General features: G+C 41.7%; 1 long non-coding RNA gene across 1 annotated transcript; it reads left to right on the top strand.

Annotated features, from left to right (window-relative positions):
• Positions 1-659: 659 nt before the first annotated feature.
• Positions 660-19365, top strand: LOC146439117 (uncharacterized). Its single transcript, XR_014850681.1, has 8 exons — positions 660-884; positions 2110-2273; positions 3203-3375; positions 5341-5639; positions 13443-13518; positions 18115-18236; positions 18523-18614; positions 19338-19365. It is a non-coding gene; the product is annotated as an uncharacterized LOC146439117 (long non-coding RNA).
• The last annotated feature ends 1459 nt before the right edge of the window (positions 19366-20824 follow it).

Genomic DNA, 20824 nt, shown 5'->3' with positions numbered 1-20824 from the left:
GGAGCTGGGAGCCCTGAATCTCGTGATGCCACTGAGGAAACAATTCATGGGAATGGGGCCTCCTTACATTTCATATCCTTTCTGCATTTGACAGGTGAGTGTTTAACCCAGCTAGGTTGGTGAGCATGGCAAAGGTCACTCTGCCCACCCTCCCTCCACACTCAAGGGGAGGCACAGCAATGTGGGTCTGGAAATGGGGCTGCTGGGCAGACAAAAATTCAAGACAGGAAAGCCTACTTTATCCTGTTGACATAAAAGCCAAGGACAGCATGAGGAATTTATGAATCAAAGCTGTGAAATGGCAAACACCTTTTTCATGCCATTTGAAGATGTATTGTATGCATTTGACAGAGCCTGTGGCTGCAGCTCCTGCAAATCTCTCCAGCCAGTGGCACCAAAATGAAACCTGCTAAGCTGACATTCACTCCATCAGGCTGAGGCTTTACAGAACTTCAGGACAGGCAGCATTTGATCACAGCACTGAAGAAAATATTGGCAACCCATTTGGCCTGTTAGATTTCCTTTCCAGGGTGAGAAGTTTCAGAGAGCAATCCTGTGCTGATTACACCTGTCAGTTACCAACAAGCAGGTTAAAATGTCCCTTTTACCCTGGATTTGTCCCTCTTGTTTCTTTCAGGTAGGTGCTGGCTGATGGTCCTCTGAGGTCATCTACCCTGGCAGGCTTTTCATAATCAGGTTCCACTTGTGACTAAGCAATTTTGCACAAATTGCTTTGTTCTCAAGGATGTGTGGAGGCGAAGTGTATGGCTGAAGACTTTTCTCTGGTTCCCATGCAGGTATCAGGCAACAAGGAAAGCAACATATCATCTTTAGAACAAATTCTAAGCTTGTGTTAGGAAGGAGAAGGTGAAGAGAACGTCGTGGTGAGGAGGGCTCTCTTTTATAGCTGTCCATTCTTGCTTCAAATGCAGTGAGCAAATGGGGAAATGTATCAACATTTTAAAAAAATTAGAATTTCAGTTTGCTATGTAGAGGGCTTTAAAGAACCTTTCCAGATGAAGATTTTCTGTTATTTATGGCCATATAAATGGTGTTTCATGTGTAATACCAAAACATTCTTTGTGCATGTTTTGAAAGGAAGACAACTGCTGTGCCACTGAGCATGCAAAAATGTGCCAGGGAAAACACTCAGGACCAGAGTAATTTTCATCTCTGGTCTTCTTAGCCTGGAAATGAACTTCATCCTTCCATTTTCCTATTTTTAGAAATGGCCACTGCCCATATTCACCTGGGCACTAGGAGAAAATGAAATGAGGGCTGTTTGGCACCATTTTGCAGTCATTTCACAAAGGGGCAATCAAAGCAGTGCAAAGTGATTAAACTTGTTACTGTGGCTTTAATCCGTTGTAGGTGCTCTGTGGCCAGTGCTGCCACTTTGGTTTTAGAGCACTGGGGTATTGATTTAGCCTTTAACAAGCACTTACCTAGTGAAAATGAAAATGCATCAGTGGAAACATAAGAAATAAAAATGCACAGTGAAGAACATCCGATATTGAAATTAATCTACACAGTGTGCATCAGGGAAGGGAAGGCTTATGTAAGGAATGAGGTGAACACAAAGGAACAGTGGGATGACACTGCCTAAGAGTGGACACTTCAGAAGTGGAGTAAATAATGGCAACTCTGAGGGCACTCTGTGCCTGAGAGATCACCTCTGTAGCTCTGCATCTGTGAGAATTGCGGGAGGCAGGGATGGAGACTAAAAAGGAGCACAGATTTTAAAAGCTTTTTGGAAGCTCAGGCCTGGAGTCCTCTTGAAAGCTTTCCTTCCAGCTGCACAGCTCCCTCACTGGCCCTTCAGGTATGCTGACTTCTTGTTAAGCATAGTCTAGAGCAAAGGTTGGAAGGTTTTCAAGCAGCAGTTGCCAAACTGTATTTTAATTTTCTAAGTCAGAAGTTCAGTGGGCTAATAGAGGTTTGGGAGATATGGGATTTGTCCCACATGAAAACGAGCTCATCTGAGTCAGGCTTAGAAAGCATGGCTTTCTCACCAGTTGTAAGCTAATACATTACATCACCTTGATCCAAGAATTTCTTTTCCAGTTGCCTTACTTACCCTTCTGACCTTGGTCCTGTTTCTCTCCCTAGGCTGAGAAATATTCCAGGATGGAACAGCTTTTATTTTGATGCATTATCATAGGAGATGCAAAGAAATCATGGCAATCTTCCCACCATCCATGAAGGAAATAAAAGAGAATCCTACTGGTCTGAGAACCATGGTACTGGGGAGACCTTATCATGCTGATAATGATGTAAGGGGAAAATACTCTGCTGTGAAAAAGATGTTTTCTACTAAGCAGGCTTCATTTCTGTCCAAATGCCGCTGTGGCTTATTATTTTCTAATGAAATGAACTATATTCATGCTCTCTGAAGTTGACTGTGTTGATTTAATTTGTGTTTTATGATCAAGATTCTAGATTTCATATCTTTTACGTTTTATAAGTAGGGAACAGGGATTTAGCTGCATAAGACACATTAATATCAATACAATATAACTCCCTAGGCACTTCTTTAAAGACTATTTTATACATAACAACATGGAATTTCAGCTCTATATTTCTCTCATTCTCTGCAGGAAAAAACAGTGATAGCTAATCTGAAGGCAAGAACACATTTTATTATTGCTCTCAAAGCAGTAAGCATTTTTAGTACTCTGAATTTTTCCTGCTGACAAACAACAGGCAGTGTATAACAGAAGTGAAATAACTGCTTTTTTGTGGGCTGGGCTGGGGAAAGCAGCAGAACAATCTAAGGCAAGAAATCACAGATTATTATTTATTTTACATTATTTCAGTTTGCTGCTTTCAGAGGTTTTTTTTGCTTTAGAGAGCTGCTATGCACTAAGTTAGGGAGATCCTTCTGCAGTATGAGATATTATTAGAAAAAGAATGTTCACTTTTCTAGAGGAACTTTCCTGGGTCTGCTTCCTTCCTCATGAGTAAAAAGAATCCAAATACTGTTGAGAATGGAAATAGGGAGGAAAAACGACATGTTTTTAAAGCAAAATATGTTAATTTTGTTTTTTCTTTGTCCTTACAAGTCATGTTTCTGACTTTCATCCCAACCACTAAATTTGTCTCTCTGTACTGAAAGACATTTGTCACATCTTAGGCATTTGTTCATCCAGGAGAATGGAACCATCTGGGGATGATCCTAGAGATGATTTTGAGTATTTTTCAGCAGAAAGAAAGACCTCTGAGCATCACCTGAGGACTGTTGGTGGGTCCTGGATGTATCAAGATGTTCTGTTTGAGCTCAGCTGGTGAGAACTCTTGCCAGAACAGGGTCTGTGGTGTGGGATGAACTGGCTGGCTGGACCTGTGGGATCACACCTGTATTGTGCTTACCCTCAAGTAGGAAACATTACATTCGTCAAGTTTAGTCTTCCTCAAAGTTGGCTTTCCTGATTTACCTCATGATTCAGATAAACAAAATTCTGGTTATTCTGATGACACTTCACAAGGGTTGGCCTCATGGTGGCCCAGGCACAATTTTCCCTGGTTTGGGATTGCAAAACATTCCTTTTTCCCTGGACTGAGTGAGTACATCCCATTTGGCAAGCACAGAGTGTCTCTGGAGCTGTGCAATTCTGGTCCTGAAGAGGATTGTGCACTACACCAGTCAATGGTGCTGCTGTGTATTAATCCCATGAAGCAAATTCTCCCATCTCTGATCAAGTGCTGAGGTTTAAAGGGACTGTTGCAATACAAAAGGGTATAAATCATCACCTTAACTGCAGCCTGTGGAAGCTTGTGCCATGGGATTCAGCCTAACAACAAAATAAATCTATAAATCAGCTGGAAATGACTGAGGAGATGAGTGCCTGCATTTTATCTATTGAGTACTGAATAATTATGAGCTCCCAGTGTGTATGCCCAGGTCTCTCTCTCACACATACACACTGGAAATGTATAGCTGATAGAGATGTAGCTCAGAAGTTCATTATTTGACACTTGTAGGAGTTATGAATCCCAGGGACTGCCTGACCTTAGGATTCTTTTTCTAGGTTACGTCATATTTAAGTAAGACTGGATTTCTTGGGACTGGTGTGTCTATACATGAACCAGAGGGATGAAGGTCAGGGAAAGAAAAGGTATGTTTAAGCTAAAGAAAAACATTGGCCCAAAAGCAAATGAGTATGTATTGCCTATGAATGCACTGAGAGTGAGAATATTTGAGACTGTTCCTGGCTGTTAAAATAATCAGCTTTCTGAACAGCCTTCCAGTAGGAAGAAGGAGAACAAAAAGCTGGACTGCCTGTAAGGTGGAGTCTGAAGTGTGTTATATAAAGTGATGTCTGCAATACCAACCAGTAAACTGAATTTAATGGCTAGAGTGCTCCAAAACATCATCAGATATTTTAAGCTGGATGACATACAGACCTCAGTCATACACTGTATTTCTTCCGAATCACTGCTAAAAGGGGTGTTGCATTTCTGTGCTCTTTTTATAGCAATATTGACTTTTGGAAGTCAAGTAACTTTTGTAAGCTGGCTGAGGAATGCATTGAGGAAGAAAGGCTAGGGATGATTTTGCTAGAACATCCTTATCAGTGGGGAAAAAAGAGAAAAAAGTTACATCTGTTATAATTTACCAACATGAAAGCTCCTCAAGGTCTCTGCTGTTCAGAACCCAGCAGGAATTTTCCAACTGAGGAGGAGAAGGAGAAATGTTTACTAAAAGACAGATTGCAAACATCAAGCTGCCTGTTCTGTAATTGATCTTTTACACTGAGAATATCCAGAAGATCTATACTTATGGTTAGGCTGTTACTTGGAAAGGCAGTAAAATACCTTCTGCTGAGAACTGCTTCATATTAAACCTGCAACTTGGGGAACTTTAAAATACAGCAATTGCCTTGGATGTTCATTTCAAGGCAGACCCTGCTTTGTACATTGAAAGCAATGATTTTTTTCTTTCAGATCCACTGGAAGTCTGTTGCTTTTTGGTTTTTTTCTTGCTTGATTAAGAAGCATAAAAATATCACAAGGGAGGAAAAAAAAAGCTAATAGATAGGTTTTTGTTAAATGCCACACTCTAACCCCTTCCTGAACAAAAAGAGGCAAAAAAAAAAAAAGGAAACAAAATAGACAAGTGCTTAGAAGTCTGGAGGGTAGGTGTAAATGTTCTTGAGTAGGGAAGCTGTCAAATTCAGTCCATGGGGCTGCACTAGCTCAGTAAACACAATGGGAAAGCTCAGAAATGGGGGAATGATGTTGACTGAACAACGACATTATCATTTTTACTTCTACACTTTGTCATATTGACCTTTGGTTTCTTATCACTGCTGATTGATGTCTTTTGTGCTCTTTTCCCAGCCTCTTTAATCAGCATTTTCTTGATGAGAAGACAACTCAGAAGAATTAGAAGATTAATTTCTACTAAGAAGAAACTCGAGTCTTTATTAGCTGTCCCTTCAATTGCTGCTGCTAGGAGATTGAGACATGGAAGAGATTTAATGTTCACTGCCATGCTTCCTGCCTGGTAACATGAAACTACATCCACATCCTCATGGCTCCTTATGCACAAACTTGTCTTCTATGCAGCAGCAAAGCTTTGCTAGAAAAGTAAAGAGGATGAACAATGCTGTGGTGCATTCGCCTCTTCCATCGCTTCTGTAAGTCTCAAATCCTCTGCAATAAAGCACTTTTCACTATCATTTCCCAGAAGAGGTGTGATAGCTATAAGCTATCTCCTTGACTGTGATATTAAATTCCCTGCTATTAATCTATTATGGCCTTCAGCATTGTCAATATTATTGAGAACAATATTGTGACCCTGGAAACTCAATCAAACCTCACCTTTCGCATTAACTGTTACATGGTTTTTACCTTGGCACTCCAAAAGGAAGCAATTATCCTGGATCCATGAAAACATCTCAAATGTAAAAGACAGCAAATAATGATTGTTGTCTCTTCACCCTCAAAGAAGGCAGATAATTGGAAAAAATAAATAAAGACATTGGTGAAAGAAAAAGGGATATAGATGGGACCACAGGTCATGAGAAATTCTGCCTGCTTGCATCTGCACAGTGCCCTAACAGTTCAGCAATTTCTCAAAGGCAAGTGGGTTGCTTTCACAGCAGTTTTTGATGCATCTTTTGGGAGGCTGGGGGCTAAGGATTGCCCAGGTGTGATTTGTAATTCGACTTCCTGCCTGTTTCTACACATGCAGTGAAATCTCCTGTACCCTCTTCTTTTTGAGCATAGCTGGCTAAAGGCAAGGATCCCCAGGGAAATCTACAGCAAAATTGTGTTCCTGCTTTATGATGACAGTTAATGTTGGAATTAAAAATGAATAAAAAAAATTTTAACTGAGCCCAAAATGGGACAGGCTTTTTGGACTAAAATTTCGGGGTTGAATAATAGGAATTTCAATATCATCCCATATGTTTTTTTGAAGCAGTATTGTCCCAAATGACTGGTGATGCAGTGCTTTCTCAGTCCTGCTGAATAAATCTATTTAAAATCAATTCCCAGCAGAAGAGTTTGAAATCCTACTCTTGCTATTGGCTTTGTTTATTTGCAACAGTAAAAGTGCCAAATTGCAGGCTTCATCCTGAATACTTCAGGAACTTGCTGGTTTCTTATCCAGCAGTGTCTTTCATCACAAGCTTAGGTCCAAAACACATGAATTGTTCCCAGTGACATCTGCAGAGTAAGTCATCTTCAGCAGCTTGGGTTAAGTACACCCCTGCTCTGGACCAGAGGGATTTTGTTTGTATGTTCAGAGCACAGCAGTGCAAAAAAGTGTTCACCAGTGGAAGGCACCTGAGGAGTTGGTGACTGGTGCTCCACAGAGGTGAGTGGAGCAGGGGAGTGGGGATCAACTATAGTGAGCAAAAGCATTTGGGAAGGACAGGAGGCTTGTCTTCATGCCTTAAAAATTATATCCCACTTCATCCCAAAAATGTGGTTAGCTGGAAGTTTATCTTGGTCTGGGAGTGTGTTCAGGCCAAACACAATGTAAGGCTTCCACAAGCTTTGGGGATTTCTGCTTGGTTTCAGGGGAGATTTCAGGGGTTTCAGTTCCCCTACAGAACTCTGCCCAGTGAGGGAAACTCTGCAGAGGTAGAGGATAGAATGGCACAGCATTGCTCAGTCCTCAGAGATGTGAATGGATGCTGGTGAAGGAGGATCTTCTGCTACAGACTAAAACCTGGCACAGACATCACTTCACTGCACTGAGTCACTTTAATCTGATGGAGCCTTCTTCATTCAGATGACATTGCTCTCAACTGACATCAGGAGTAAAAATTTTGAGGTGTTTCTCTCTGTAATTATAACTGGATTTCACAAACTTCCCCTCTCTATTACATTGACCATTTCTTTCAGTTCTGTGCTTGTTTGGGAAGAAAGCCTGGTGTATCATCAGCATGAATTGCTCTGTAGAGAGTTTACCAGGGCAGATGCACAGCAGAGAAATGGATAGTATGGCCTTGTGTTGACAGGAACTGTTACTGGCATGGAAAAAGTTTCATCTCATTCTCACTATAAACCATGAAGCCAATAACTTTGTGGGTGGTGAAACTCACACCAAGCACACTCATCCCAGCCTTACAAACTTGAAGAGGGCTCTGACTCAGATGGGTTGAAGGCAGGTCAAGGTGAAACCACCTTGCTCACAGGAAATGAAGCTGTGGCTGACAGTGCTTGTGGAGGTGGATGGCTTTATTTAATTTATTTATTTTTGCAGTGAATGTAGGGCTGTGCACAAGATGTCCTCTGGTTGTAGGATTGCAATAAGGGGCTGTGGAGTGGAAATCAGCTTGTGCAGCAGAAGCCTTAATGTTCAGGAGCTCAGAATGTGGCTCACCAGGAATATTCTGTAATAACCTAAAATACAGTGGGGCTTTTTGTTCTGTTTTGTTGTATTTTGTTTTATGACAGCTTACTGCTGCTTTTAGTGGCCTTGCTGAGATGAGCTCTCAGCTAATGTGGAGTGCATTTACAGTGCTCTCTGATGGAACAGTCTCGCTGCATTTCCGGCTTCTGCATTTGCCTGGCTTTGAACAAATGGGAAGGAAATAGTTAATGATTAAACTTAGCAGATAATACTGTTAACACCTACTGAACACATTAAAAATGGTTTTCTGTCCTTGGCAGCTTTGTGCCTTTGTGGATTCTGCTTGTGTACAGAAAAAAGTCCATTTTGCTCTACTACAGGCAGTGATGCAGAAGTCCCGTGTTTGTCCAAATTCTTGCTCTGAAATCTTACTTCAGTTCTTTCTCAGCATTGCTTCTTCCAGCCCAGGGTAATCCAGACTGAAAAGATATCCTTAACCAGATGCCTGGAAAGCACAAAAGCCACAGGTCAAGGTCTGTCAGGTAAATAAACTGGTATAATAAACTGAATAATGCCAGGGGAGAAATAGGCACAGAACCTTACCTGGAATTTTATGCTGCTTTTGCCATTCAGGCAGCTGGCCACCTCAGCCCTTGATATGTGAAATACCAGCTTTGGCTCTAGTATTTTTGGTGCAAGGTTTTTGCTCCTGCAGGCTGTGGGCTACTTGTGAACTGTCAGAACAGGCAAAACCACGTGAAATGCTCCTTCAGGCTAAGTCAAAGTGAGTATTTTGAAAGACACATTGCAAAAGGGTTGTTCTTCCAAGACATCAGGCTCCCTCTCCTAAAGTGTTGAGCATCCCTGTGCTCATTGTCTTTAGTAGGACAGGGAGAGCTTGATGGGATGTAGGACCAGGCATGGGGTTGGTTGTGGAGTTTGCAATTTCCTTCCCCTGCAGAGTTTTGGCATGAACCAGAAAAGTGAGCCTTTGTTTTAAAAATGACTGTGGTGACCATCTGAATCATCATCATGGACACTGAGGTGGATTATTTGGTCTCTTGAACCTTGCCTTGACAACCTCTTTGCAAATATGTGAAAAGCAGTGTTACTGCCTTTTTTTTTTTTTTAGGGGAACGTTTGATCGCAACATTGGAGAATAGGAAAATAATTTCATTGAGTTTTATCCTTCTTTGCCTGTACATGGCAATCTCAGTTCCTGAACCTTTACTTTGTAATGAAATGCAAGCTAGAGTGTCATGGCCAAGGAATTTTGCCCCTTAATACATCTTTAAATTGAGGTTTTAGTGCATATAAATTACAACAGTTTTAATCAGTGGACTATGTATTTTTATTACTATGAATGAGCTCTAGAGACATTATTTATGAGGAATCAAGTGAGATTTTATGGTGGGGACCTTAAAAGAACTCCTTTCACATAATTAATTAAATTATGTGAAAATTATAACCAAAATCAGAGAAATGATGGGACACTAGGAGGGATCAGAGCTTTCTGAGCACATCTGAATTCCTCCCCAGTCTGGCAATTAACAGAAGACTAATGACTGCTGACTCTCTGCCTCTTACACCAAGCCTTAAAACATGGTCAGGTTTTTATGCTCAATGGGAAATCCAAGGTATCTCAGGACCTGAGAACACAACATCGAGTCTGACATTGCTGTTATTTTTTTCAGAAATAGTAAAAGAACTCCTTATCCACTGGGAGATATCTGGTCATCTAAGAATCCTCCCTTGTTTGGGGAATATTTTAAAGACAAAAGACATGTGTTGACCTCTCAGAGACAGAATAAACGTGTTCCTAATGAATAATGAGTGCTTTAGGGAACAGATTTTCTTGCTAAACATTGAAAGTGGAACTAAGCAACTAGATTTTCTTCAACTGAGTTGTAAGCTGTCCTGCTTGTAGAGAACATGGGAAATAAAACTGCAATTTTATTTGGTGTAGTTGTAGAAGGGACCAAGAAAATGGCTATTACTGACTGAAAACTGCCTCTTGTGCACTGTAAAGAGTAGTAAGTCTCAGTGTAACAGGACCAATAAAATGTCATTAAATATAAAGAAAAAGTCTATGTCAGTGATTCTGCAAAATTGTTTTGAGCAGCTACAGAATTTTGCTGGAGATTGCTTGCAGAATCAACTGGAAACACTTTTCCTGATGACCAATGTGCAATATAAAAGTCACATGGTTTTCCTTCATCTCATAAGGTTAGAAGTTCATCATCTTAATCAAAACTTTTTTCCTCTGACTTAGCACAGCACTCATAGCCCTAAGGACAGCTACACAATCTGGACAGCTTTGTGAAAGAAGATATACTGCCTGCCATAGGAAGCTAGATCCTGAAAAAGTCAACATGCAGCTGGCAGAAAAGGCAAGCAAATGCCCCAATGGTTTAATAGAAGAGTGAAATGTTAAAGATGTCTCGATGAAAGCTCTGTTCTATCTGAATCAGTTAATGCAGGCATTGTCACTAAGGACCAGAGGGGGTAGTCTGATCATCAGGTGAAAGTAGAATTTAATCCAGTTATTTTTCTGGGGAGCCCAGGACACAGAATCTAGCTCAAGTGTGTCTTTTGGAAAGACTTCAGGAAGTTGCAGTGATTAATCACACTTGAAGTTTAAAAATGTTTCTAATTCAGATTTGCCTGGCTCTAGTTTCCAGACATTAGTTCCTGTTTCATACTTACTGTTTGTAACTCTTGTTTAGTACTTACTATTTGATCTTTGTGAAAGCATTTGTAATGCTGGCACTTGTTGGTTTTATTTTTGAATATGACAGCATTTTTAGAGCTTCCTTGATCTAAATCTCACACTGGGCTCCTCCGTATTGTGCCTGTAGATTTGTAGAGTGCAGCTCTTCCCAGTTTCAGTCTAGACCCATGTCTAAGAAATAGAGAAAACTAGGCAAAATAAAGAGAGGGAACAGGATGCACAGGGAGAGATGTCAGAAGCACGAAATCCTTGGTTCTGGCTGATGTCATGTCCAAACTGCCAGGCTGTGCATGGTAGGGCTGGGTCACAGATATGGCTTCACACCACAAACTAGAACAGTGTTTTGGGAATGAAGCAGAGGGGCCACCAGGGATTACAAGTGAGGCATGAAAAATCTTTAGAAAATCCTCTGGGCAGTCTTGTTTTCCAGGTGCAAAATTATTCTTGTGTTTTTCCCCATGCCTCCAGCTCAAGCAAGTAGTGAAGGGTGAGTTACCCATGGGAACAGCATGAACCTGTGTCACGGAAGGTTTAGGTTGGATTTCAGGAAAATGTTTTTCACCCAGAGGGTGGTTGGGCCCTGGAACAGGCTCCCCAGGGCAATGGTCACAGCACCAAGCCTGACAGAGTTCAGGAAGCATTTGGACAACACTCTCAGGCATGTGGTGTGACTCTTGGGGTGTTCTGTGCAAGGCCAGGAGCTGGACTCAATGATCCCTGTGTGTCTCTTCCAACTCAGAATATTCTATGATTCTATGAATTTCAGTATTACAGCATCTCTTTTGCCAGTAATTTGCATCCTGTTGAAAAAAAAACAGTGTCAGGTACAATAATGCATTCACTCTCTGTCAAATATTGGAGGTTAAAAAAAAGAGATATTAAATCACATTGTAACCATGGAAAAGGCCATTGTATAAATAAGGAAACGGTGGAGAAAAAGGGAAACTGTTAGATGCCTTGCTGTCCAATTTATAAATTGCTACATAAAAGACACTTAAACTGCAAGAAGGAATAAGACATTGAAAAATGAGGGAAAAAGCCAAGAGAGAACTTGAGGACACAGACTGGCAAGCTGGTCTCAGCTTTTGTGGGTGACTGCAGCCATTCAGAAGTGGAACAGAAAATTGTTGTTACAGAATCAGCATCCCTCAGGAAGTGCAGCACAAGGGTGGCTGTGGAGCTCCCCTTGCAGCAGATTTCCAGAGGGGGCTGTGGGTGACCCTCTTCCTATGGCACCTGTGACTGTGGTCACAAGCCTGCAGAAGCTTTGTGCACTTGGAAACTCTCCCTGTCAAGTTCTGCTGTGGCTCTGTGTGAGCAGAGTGCCTGATTGCAGCTCCTAGGGGGTTGCATGGACCTTGAAGGGACATCCCGATGAAATACCTGTTGGCCGTAGCATTTTGGGTGCTAATAATCTATCTAAACCTGTCTGGTTTCCACAAAGATCACAGCAGGAGCCTTTTTTTACCAGTGCCAAGTCATGGCTTTGGGGACAGCTCTCCAGTGCAGCCCATGGTGGGGACATGTCCCTTGTCACAGCCCTGAACAGATGTTAGGAACTACTTCTGCCTCCATGTCTGATATAATGTGTTCACAGAGCTTTTAATGGTTCTGGGAAATATCTCAAGCAGGGGAACAGAAGAGAAATTCACTGATAGCACCTTCTCAATCCTTTTTTGTGAAGGTTAATTTTTTTGGGGGGGGAATTAAACCTGGAATCTATTTCAGATCTTCCTCCTTTCTCCTCTCCTCCCCTTCTTCCTTCTGTATCATCTTCCCTGCAGAGAAATAATCACCACGCAGCTCAAGGGGGACAGTCTTCCAGAAGCAGCTGGGAATTAATCTTGTTGCTGAAATGAAGAATAGAAAAGTTCTCCAAAACTTTGTCATTTATTTATAAAATACGAGACTTATGATTTATTTGTTCTCCCTTTCTCATTAATCTTTGCCATCCTCAGGCATTCAAGAAATGTATGTCAGGCCCCACCCCCAATTCATTAAAAGGAATAAAAAGGTTTCCTTTATCTGCTTTCTTTTGCATAGCATTCTAAGACTGGACTTTACAGATGTTTTCCTGAAACATTAAAAAAAAATTGAAATATACTTAGAAAATTAAATAGAACCTTAAGAGAAACATCAGCTCTTACTGCACTTGTGATAAAACTGTATGATTTAGATTCTAGGTATAGTGTAAGAAAAGAGAAGAACAGATATCTTTATTGAATAGATGTGCCCTTCAGGAGTAAGGAGCCTTTGGTAGCACTTGCTTTGAAGCTGCTCCCAGAAGAATTATTGGAATTCTTCTCGGAATGCCTGCCAACATACACATGTGTCTAATGGACACAGCAGCCACCAGCTCCCAGAGCTTTGCAATGGCACTGTGTGGCAGTGATTTGCTGAAGTACTCTTGACACCTCAGGTTACTGATTACAAGCCTCTCCCACCATCACCCAGTGAATGACAGAGAGAGGGAAGATGACACAGTGGGGAAAAGTGGCTTCCCTGCCATTAATCAATGGTGAAAACCTGGTGATGTGGTTTCATCCTGCACAAATAAAGGTGAAAAGTCTTGTTTCTGCTCAACAGGCCTATGGCTAAGATATGCAGAGCTTTGATTCAAATGTGTTGGGAGAGTTAGGTGTGTGCTTTGGAGCCCAAAACATGGAATTGGATGTCAGCAGTTGTACTAAAAGGAAAAGCTTCCCAGATTCCCAGTGGCATGCCAGGATTGTATGATTTTTTCCCTCTCTTTAAGCATCCACTCTGAAACACAATTTCTACAGCTTTATTAAATGGACCTGACTGTGAAAGTGGGTGCTATATCTGTGTATATTACAAGTGATATTAATGTAGGTGTGTTACAGTAAATTTCTAATACACTTTCCTTTCATTTTCCTCCTTCAGATCCATTCTAAGATATTTTTGAGGTGGAGCTGCTGAATCACATTTGGAGGGGATGAAGCACTGTTTGGTCTCCCAGGTGTGTTTTCCTTCAAGGCAGCACTGTCTCTTGCAGCTGTGGTGGTTAAGGTGGGCCTCAGGTCAAGGACCTGTGGAGAGCTGAACTTGTGCTTGTCTTGGAAGCCTCCTGCTCCTGAGAAAAGATTTGGTGCTGTCAGGGGTCTGTGTGAAAGTTACTGCTTGAATTTTTTGTAGTGAGAGACTGTCTCTCCAGCTGGAGAGGAAATGAACATTCAAAAAGTCAAGTTAAGACAGTAAAAATGTACCATTTAGTGCAACTAAAGGTGTGCATACACAGAGAGTAGGGGTCAGCTGTGACCCTCCCTCCAGAGTCCCAGAGATGTGACCCTCTGCAGCTCTGCTCCCAGTGGATACATTGCTCCACCTCCAAATGTCTGGGATGCTGAAGAATATATTAAGAAATAATATCAAGAAATCTCAATGGTCAAATATTTCCTTCCTAAATTGGATCCATTTGTCTTTGGTTTTTACCTCCTTTCCTCTCTCACGCAAAGCTACCCTGAATAATAGTGCATTTTTAAAATTGACATCCTAGACTATTTAGAATTATTTGCAAGCAGTTACGATGTACCCTCTTACACTGCTATTGACTTGCCCATCTGATGAGTGTGTGGTCTTGTGAGGAAAATTGGTGGGCAGGATTACTTCTCCCCTATACTCAAAGCTTTCTGTAATCCATCTCTCTCTGTTTCAATGAATTTAGGACAACCCTGCCTCATCAGTATATTTCAGTCTTATTTTTGGAATTTTCCTGCTGAACTTTAGGCCATTAGTGGAGATGATGGGAAGTGGGACATACAACCCTTTTAATCCCACTGTTACAAATCTGCCTGCTGTAGCTAACCAAGACTACCTCTGCGTCAGCCTCGAGGTGAAGGTAATAAATCTTGCTCATCCTTGGGACGCTTTGCCAAGTGATTGATTAAAAGCAATCTTCACAGAAATCATTGTCTCTGCAACTGGCCCATAAAACCCCAAACCAATCCCTCTTTTCTTACTCCAGTACCTGTAGTAGGAAAAAGCTATTGGTTCTATGAGAAGACTTGGATATCCTGCTTTTAAACTTCTAGCATACTCTACTCTTCACTGCTGGTCACGTACAGTGATTATTTAGTTATGCTAAACACCTGGGCTGCACTAGATTGAGAATTAATGTGTTTTTTTCTCAATGCCATTAGGCTGCAGGTGTCAGTCTGCAGACAGATTTTCTGGAGAAGGCATGTTTGGCCCCAGGAGCAAAAGCAGGAGCAAGCAGCAAGGCTGCCAGCAAAAGTGATTTTTGGAGGCAGACAAGTGGCTGATTGGCAGTGTTGGGGAGGCAAGGGAGGGTTTGGGTGGGGAAAGGAGGTAAGGCAACAGAGAAGAGGTTTTAACTGCAAATCCATGGTGGGCATAAGGGAGATAAAACACTGCTTAAGAAATTGTGTGATTTTAAAAATACATTATTTTGCTGTCAAGTGAATTATAGAGGAGAAAGGGAGATTATTCATTAGATGCATCATAGCGACAGGACATAAAGGATTAGACATGCTGTGTGAGCCATAAAGCTTTCACCAAGCAGGGAAAGAGTAATGATCTTGGTTTTATTGTGCTGTTTTCAGGCTGACAAAGTTCTAATTTTGTTCCAAAAATAAAGTTATGAACCAAACAAAAAGGGCTTTTAAATTGTGTGTGTTTGCTTCTTGTGATGGTGTTGACTGTGCACAAGACAGTTTGATAACTATCTGCCAGAGGTGTAGAGAAACCTCGTGCTTCATGGGAGCCCAAATGATTCTCAAGATAAATGCAGATAAAATTTCTTCCTATCGATTAGCTTTCTCCCTGTTTTTATTTGCTTCTGTGAGTGCAGGATGGATACTCAGAGACTTGCAAGAGCTGGCAGCCTGACCACAGCTTCTCGTGGGAGGAGGGCTGTGCTTGATGTGCCTGTGCTGGCTTTGGCTTCTCCAGCCCAGAGTCAGGGAATGCTGCTCTGAAAAATGTCCCTCCTGCCTCTCAGCCCCACTCCTCTGAGTCACAAGGGTATAGGATCATCAATCAGCCGTGGGGAAAGGGCTGCTGCCACCCCTTGTGGCTGTGCTGCTCCAGCACTGCTGGCCCCAGCCAGCCAGGAGCACCCAGCTTGCCTTTCATAAAATGCCAACCCAGTAAAAACAGGGGAAGGACCAGTGTCAGGCTGGAGCATTGACCTAGCAAAGGAATTCTGGCTTCAGCTGGGATAGAGTTAATTATTTTTAGCAGCTGGTACACTGCTGTTTCACATTCAGGATGAGAATAGTGTTGATAACACAGTGATGTTTTAATTGTTGCTCAATTGCTGCTCAGGGACCAGCAGGTGGTGAGCAATTGTGCAGTGCATCACTTGGTTTACTTGGGGTTTATTCCTTTCTTTCTTCTTGTTATCTCCCTTTTCATCATCATTCTTAATGTTGCTGTTATTACATTTTACTTTATTTTAGTTACTCAACTCTTTGGATCTCAACCCACAGGTTTTACTTTTTCCTGATTCTCCTCCCCTCCACACCAGACCAAGGGGGATGGAGTGAGCAGGCAGCTGCCTGGTACTTCACTGCCATCTGGGGTTAAACCATGACAGCCTGGCACTTCAATTCTATTGCTTCATGTTTATTGTGACTTGGACAGCCCCTTGACTGGCTGTGGGGGAAACTCTAAATTCTAGAGCATTTTGTTTACTAGAACTGCAAGTACTGCTCTTTTACAACACTCAGAACGAGGTAGATGGTGAGGGGTGTAACAAATACACTTTAATCTCTTCTGTAAGCAAAATTCAAAACTCAGAGGAGCAATTTAACCTCCAGAGCTCACAAGAAGGGAATAAAACAGTGTGGTCACCTGCACTTTTTTGAGTCATTCACTCTCTTGAATCACTCTTATGTGATTCACACAGGCTGAGTGAAAATGCAGGCCTGACCTGCTAGCTGCTATCTTTTCTCCTATTTTTGTTCTTCATGCTTTTCCCATTTTTCTTAATTCTCTCACTTCAGTTGCTTAACAGTACATTCATCTCAATTTCCAAATTGAAGTTAACAAAGGGAAGGATATATTAACTACACAATCAACATATAAAGGCTGTGACACATGAATGAAGCACCAGAAAGATAATGAGATATTTAAAAGAAGTTATTCTGATTTATAAGCACTGGAGAGTCTCATTTTCATACACTCTAAGCAATTTGAAGGCTAGAAATGTACTTAAAAGAAACTTCACAAAGGTAGCTTTTGCTTGCTCATTGGTACTTTCATAATGTTCATGTCTTTCCCTTTCTCATAAATTCCCAATGATGATAACCTTAATTAAATCAGAAAATTTTGTTAGCCATTTCTAAGTGTATTATCTTCCTCTTTGGGTTGCTCTGTCCAATTAAAGTAATTTCTTGTACTGTATTTCTCAAAATTATCTGTTTCTTCCTGTAGCATATTCTGATTCTTTTCAGCAAGTCCTGTCAGCAACTGAAGCAAGTTCTTTCTCACTAGCTTTTTTTCCTTTTCTCCTTCTTTTTGGAGAGACAGTATTGCAGGGAAAAAAAAAAAGGAAAGAAATATTTCTAAGCCTGAGCCGTAGGAACCTTCAGCAGATCCTTTCTTCATTCCAAAAGTTTCTCTTTAGCTGAGTGTGTTAACATTTACTCTTTTAGTGGATCTCCTCTCTCATGCTGAGCCTCTTCTTCTCTGCCTTAACTAATACTTCTTCATGAAGCTCTTCATCAAACACTCAAAATGAGGTGTTGTGCATCATGTGTTGGAAAAAAAACCCTATCAGTTTCTTCTCTAGGAAGATCACGTTTATCTTTAGTAATTTTATTCTATACTTCATCCCTTATTTTTTTTGTGCCTGGATTTGCACTTATTCTTGCATTCCAGCTTTGTTCTCAATCCTCCATAAAGTCCTATTAATTAAATGCCTTTCTCAGTCACTTCTTTCCACTGTCTTAAATATGGATAAGCCAGGGAAAGGTCATCAGCTTCAACTGCTCTTTTAATACAGAATGGAGCCAGCTGTAAAACAAAGCCCAGATAAAATCAAGTCAAACCTGGAAGGACTGAGCTGAAAAGCAATAATTGCTTGGCTGTACCCAGCAGAACTACAAAAGTGCTTAATTTAACCCTGAAAACAAAACTGAGAGGATTATTGGCAAGGACTTGAGGAAAGAAAACACTGTTGATAATATTGATCTTAATTGGCACTTTTTCCTCCAGAAAATGCTTTGCAAACACTAAATAACCAGGGTGTTGCACAACCTGTGGATGTCTTCTAGTGGAGTTTTTAAGCTTTGGTGCTTCTGTGATATCTGACCAAAGACTAAGCAAAGTATAGGAAAGCTTGTTCTGGTGGAGAAATGGACCTGTTTAAATCTAGTGGCCAGTCCTGGTGTGTGCTAATGTACTCTGTTTTATCAAACAGCAGTCAGCACTTCTTAATGGAGGTGTATTTGTTCTTGCCTAACTGGGCATTAAATAGGGGTAAAACATCATATTTACTCCTAGTCCTTGGGTGGTAGGGTAGGGAAGGAGCCAGGGCAGTTCATATTGCTGGGTTTGCTTGGGTTTGGCTTTGGTTTTTTTTAAATAAAAGCTCCTTGGGGCTCTATCCATCACTGCATATCCATAGAGGTGTCTGGAGGAGCCATCTAAGATCTGACCACTGCTGAAAACCCCAGGACTGTTCCTGTCTCTGCAGTTTTCACTCTTCCACATGTGAGTCCCTATGGTGATGATCATGACATTGGTCGATACAAGAGTTAAATACAGTCCTAGTTACTAATAGTGAAGAATAATAATAATTAAATAACTATTACCTTTGCCTACAGTCAAACATGTCACACATGACTGATATGGAGCCCCTCAAGATTTGAGCCCCTAAATACCTGAACCGAACTTCTCAATTTTTTTAGAAGTTATTAATCAGCAGCAATAGCTGGACAGTTATGATTAAGCAATTGCATAGTGAACCTTGTGCACTTGGCTAATCATTTGTTTTAAGGGAAAGGGAAGACAATCCCAAGATGAATGGGCTGTCTGGATGAGAGCCACCAGGAGTGAAGTCAGCAGAACTCAGCAATAACTGGGACAAAGGTAATTCTGGCAGTGGGAGATCACAACCACCAACCCACTGACCACCTACTCAAAACAGACCCCAGACTACAGTGGAGGGAAGAAGTTTACATACAGACTAATTGGCATGAGAAATGAGAGATAGGGACTAGCAAATAGGGGTTGAGTACTGGTTAATGAAAGAGTTATGTAATCTGTAACCAATGGATGCTGATGCCTTTCTTAAAATGTTTATTTAGTGCAAGTTTGGATGGTCAGGGAATCAGCCTTTTGTGGGTTACCACCCAGCTCCCTGCTTTGCACAAAGTAGAAAAAAAATTAGAGATACCTTGCCTTGGTGTGTGGACTGATGTTTAGCACCAGGCAACTAAACCACACTGGGGACAGCACAGCTCAAAACAGGAGAAGCCTCAGTTTTATTTTCTGTCACCATCTCTCATACTGACTGTGCAGCACAGCAGCTGTTTAACCCAAAAACCCAGTGGCCAGCCCTTCTTTGTGGTGGATAAATCACCAAGCCTCACAGGTTTCAAAACACTCGGTGGAACACAGACTGTCCTTATCATGCTCTCATGCATCAGGTACAACTCTTTGCTCTCACTTTGACCACCAATGTCTGTCTTCCATCTCCAGCTTTTCTCTCTTTGTCATTCCCAGAGATCTGAAATGAAAAGAGGGATGTATTTTTAAGTGACAACATCAATTTTCTTTGCATTGATTAGTAGAATTGACCTTTCATTTTAGGTAGGAAAACCCTGCTCCGCAGCCCCACTGTCGCTGTTGAGCAGCTAGCAGAGTAATGAATGCATCAGTTCTCAGTGGCAAGAAGGAATGACCTTTATTGTTTTGATTTCATCACATATATAGAGTTCTCAAAAGTCACCCAGATTGGTCAGTCAGAAGCCTTCCCCCAGGCCTGATTGGCCAGGCCTGCACTGCCCAAGTTCTGGGACACTGTTCCAAAAACATCCAAACTTTATCTTTATTTACAAAACACAAGAAAACTTCTCATGGGAAAAACCTGTGCTAGCCATAGCCCCACCACAGCATGGTCTTGCCCTGCCAGCAGCAGCCTCAGCAGTGGCACTGCCCTGGTGTCACAGCAGGAACCCCAAACTCATTGTTCTTCAAGCACTGAGCACCTCAAAAGCCTCTAAAGTCTTGGGTTTTAATGAAGACTTTGAGAAGAAGAGAGAAATCAAGAGTTTTACCTGGTACTAGTCTTTCCTGCAGGTCTTGCAACTGATTCCTGTTTACTGCATCACAGGCCCTGCATCATTGCTGCAAAGAAAAAACATCAGGAGTGAGGTGTGGGACCTCAAACCAACTTGGTTGTGCCTCAGTCTGTGCTGGATGGACCAGATTCAATGGTGGAAGGGGGAAGAAACCAATCCCCTTTTGGGTGGAAGTCTTTCCAAATGCTAGCTGCACTTGCAGTTTGTTTGTTTTCCAGACTCTAATAAAACCCATCTGTAGGCAATCACTGCTGGACTAAATTGAGAGAGATTTGGTGAACACATGGCTAACCAGGATTTTGAGTGGAGAGAGAGCCTGCAGGAGCTGTGGCTCATAGCTCCTGCCTGTGCCAGTGTGAAGGCAATGTGGGAAGCCAAGCACAAAACATCAAACACAGCTGACACTGATGCTGTGCCTCGAGTGCCACAACCCATTCATTTTCTAGCGTTTTTTTATTTAGCAGAGTTTATTAGGAGCAGAAGGTGCTTAACTCTAGCTGGTGTTACTCGGTTTTAAATGTCCTTTCAAAGGGAAGGACTGCATCTCAATGCTTGGTTTTCCAAGTTCCACTACAATTAAAGTAAACCTGGAAAGGTTTGGAGAAGGATAGCCTAATGAATGGCATCCCAGCCAGGAGTAATTAAGCAGGAGGCTATGGCTTCTCAGCATCAGTAAGGTCAGTGAGATGCAGAAGGTTTATTTGCTGATCCTCATAGCACAGTGTCATGAGGCACCCCATGAAACTGCTGGGTGGCAGGTTTAAAATTAAAATAATGAAGTATTACTTCATGTGGTTCGTAATTCAGTCGCAGAACTCATTGCCACCAGCCACTGGAGACCTATTATTCAAATGGCTTCCAGGAGAAATTAGCTCATTCAGGGAAGAGAGGTCTGCCAGGGCCTGTTGGAGCCACAGAGCTGATGCTTTCATGGAAGTATTGCTGTACATCCTCCTGCTTCTTCTTCCACCCCCTAAAACACTCCACCAGCTACTG

Source organism: Lichenostomus cassidix, chromosome 3 (assembly GCF_008360975.1).
Source record: "Lichenostomus cassidix isolate B80296 chromosome 3, HeHo_3.0, whole genome shotgun sequence".
In the NCBI taxonomy this organism is placed as follows: domain Eukaryota; kingdom Metazoa; phylum Chordata; class Aves; order Passeriformes; family Meliphagidae; genus Lichenostomus; species Lichenostomus cassidix.
This window is presented reverse-complemented; position numbering and strand designations above follow the sequence as displayed.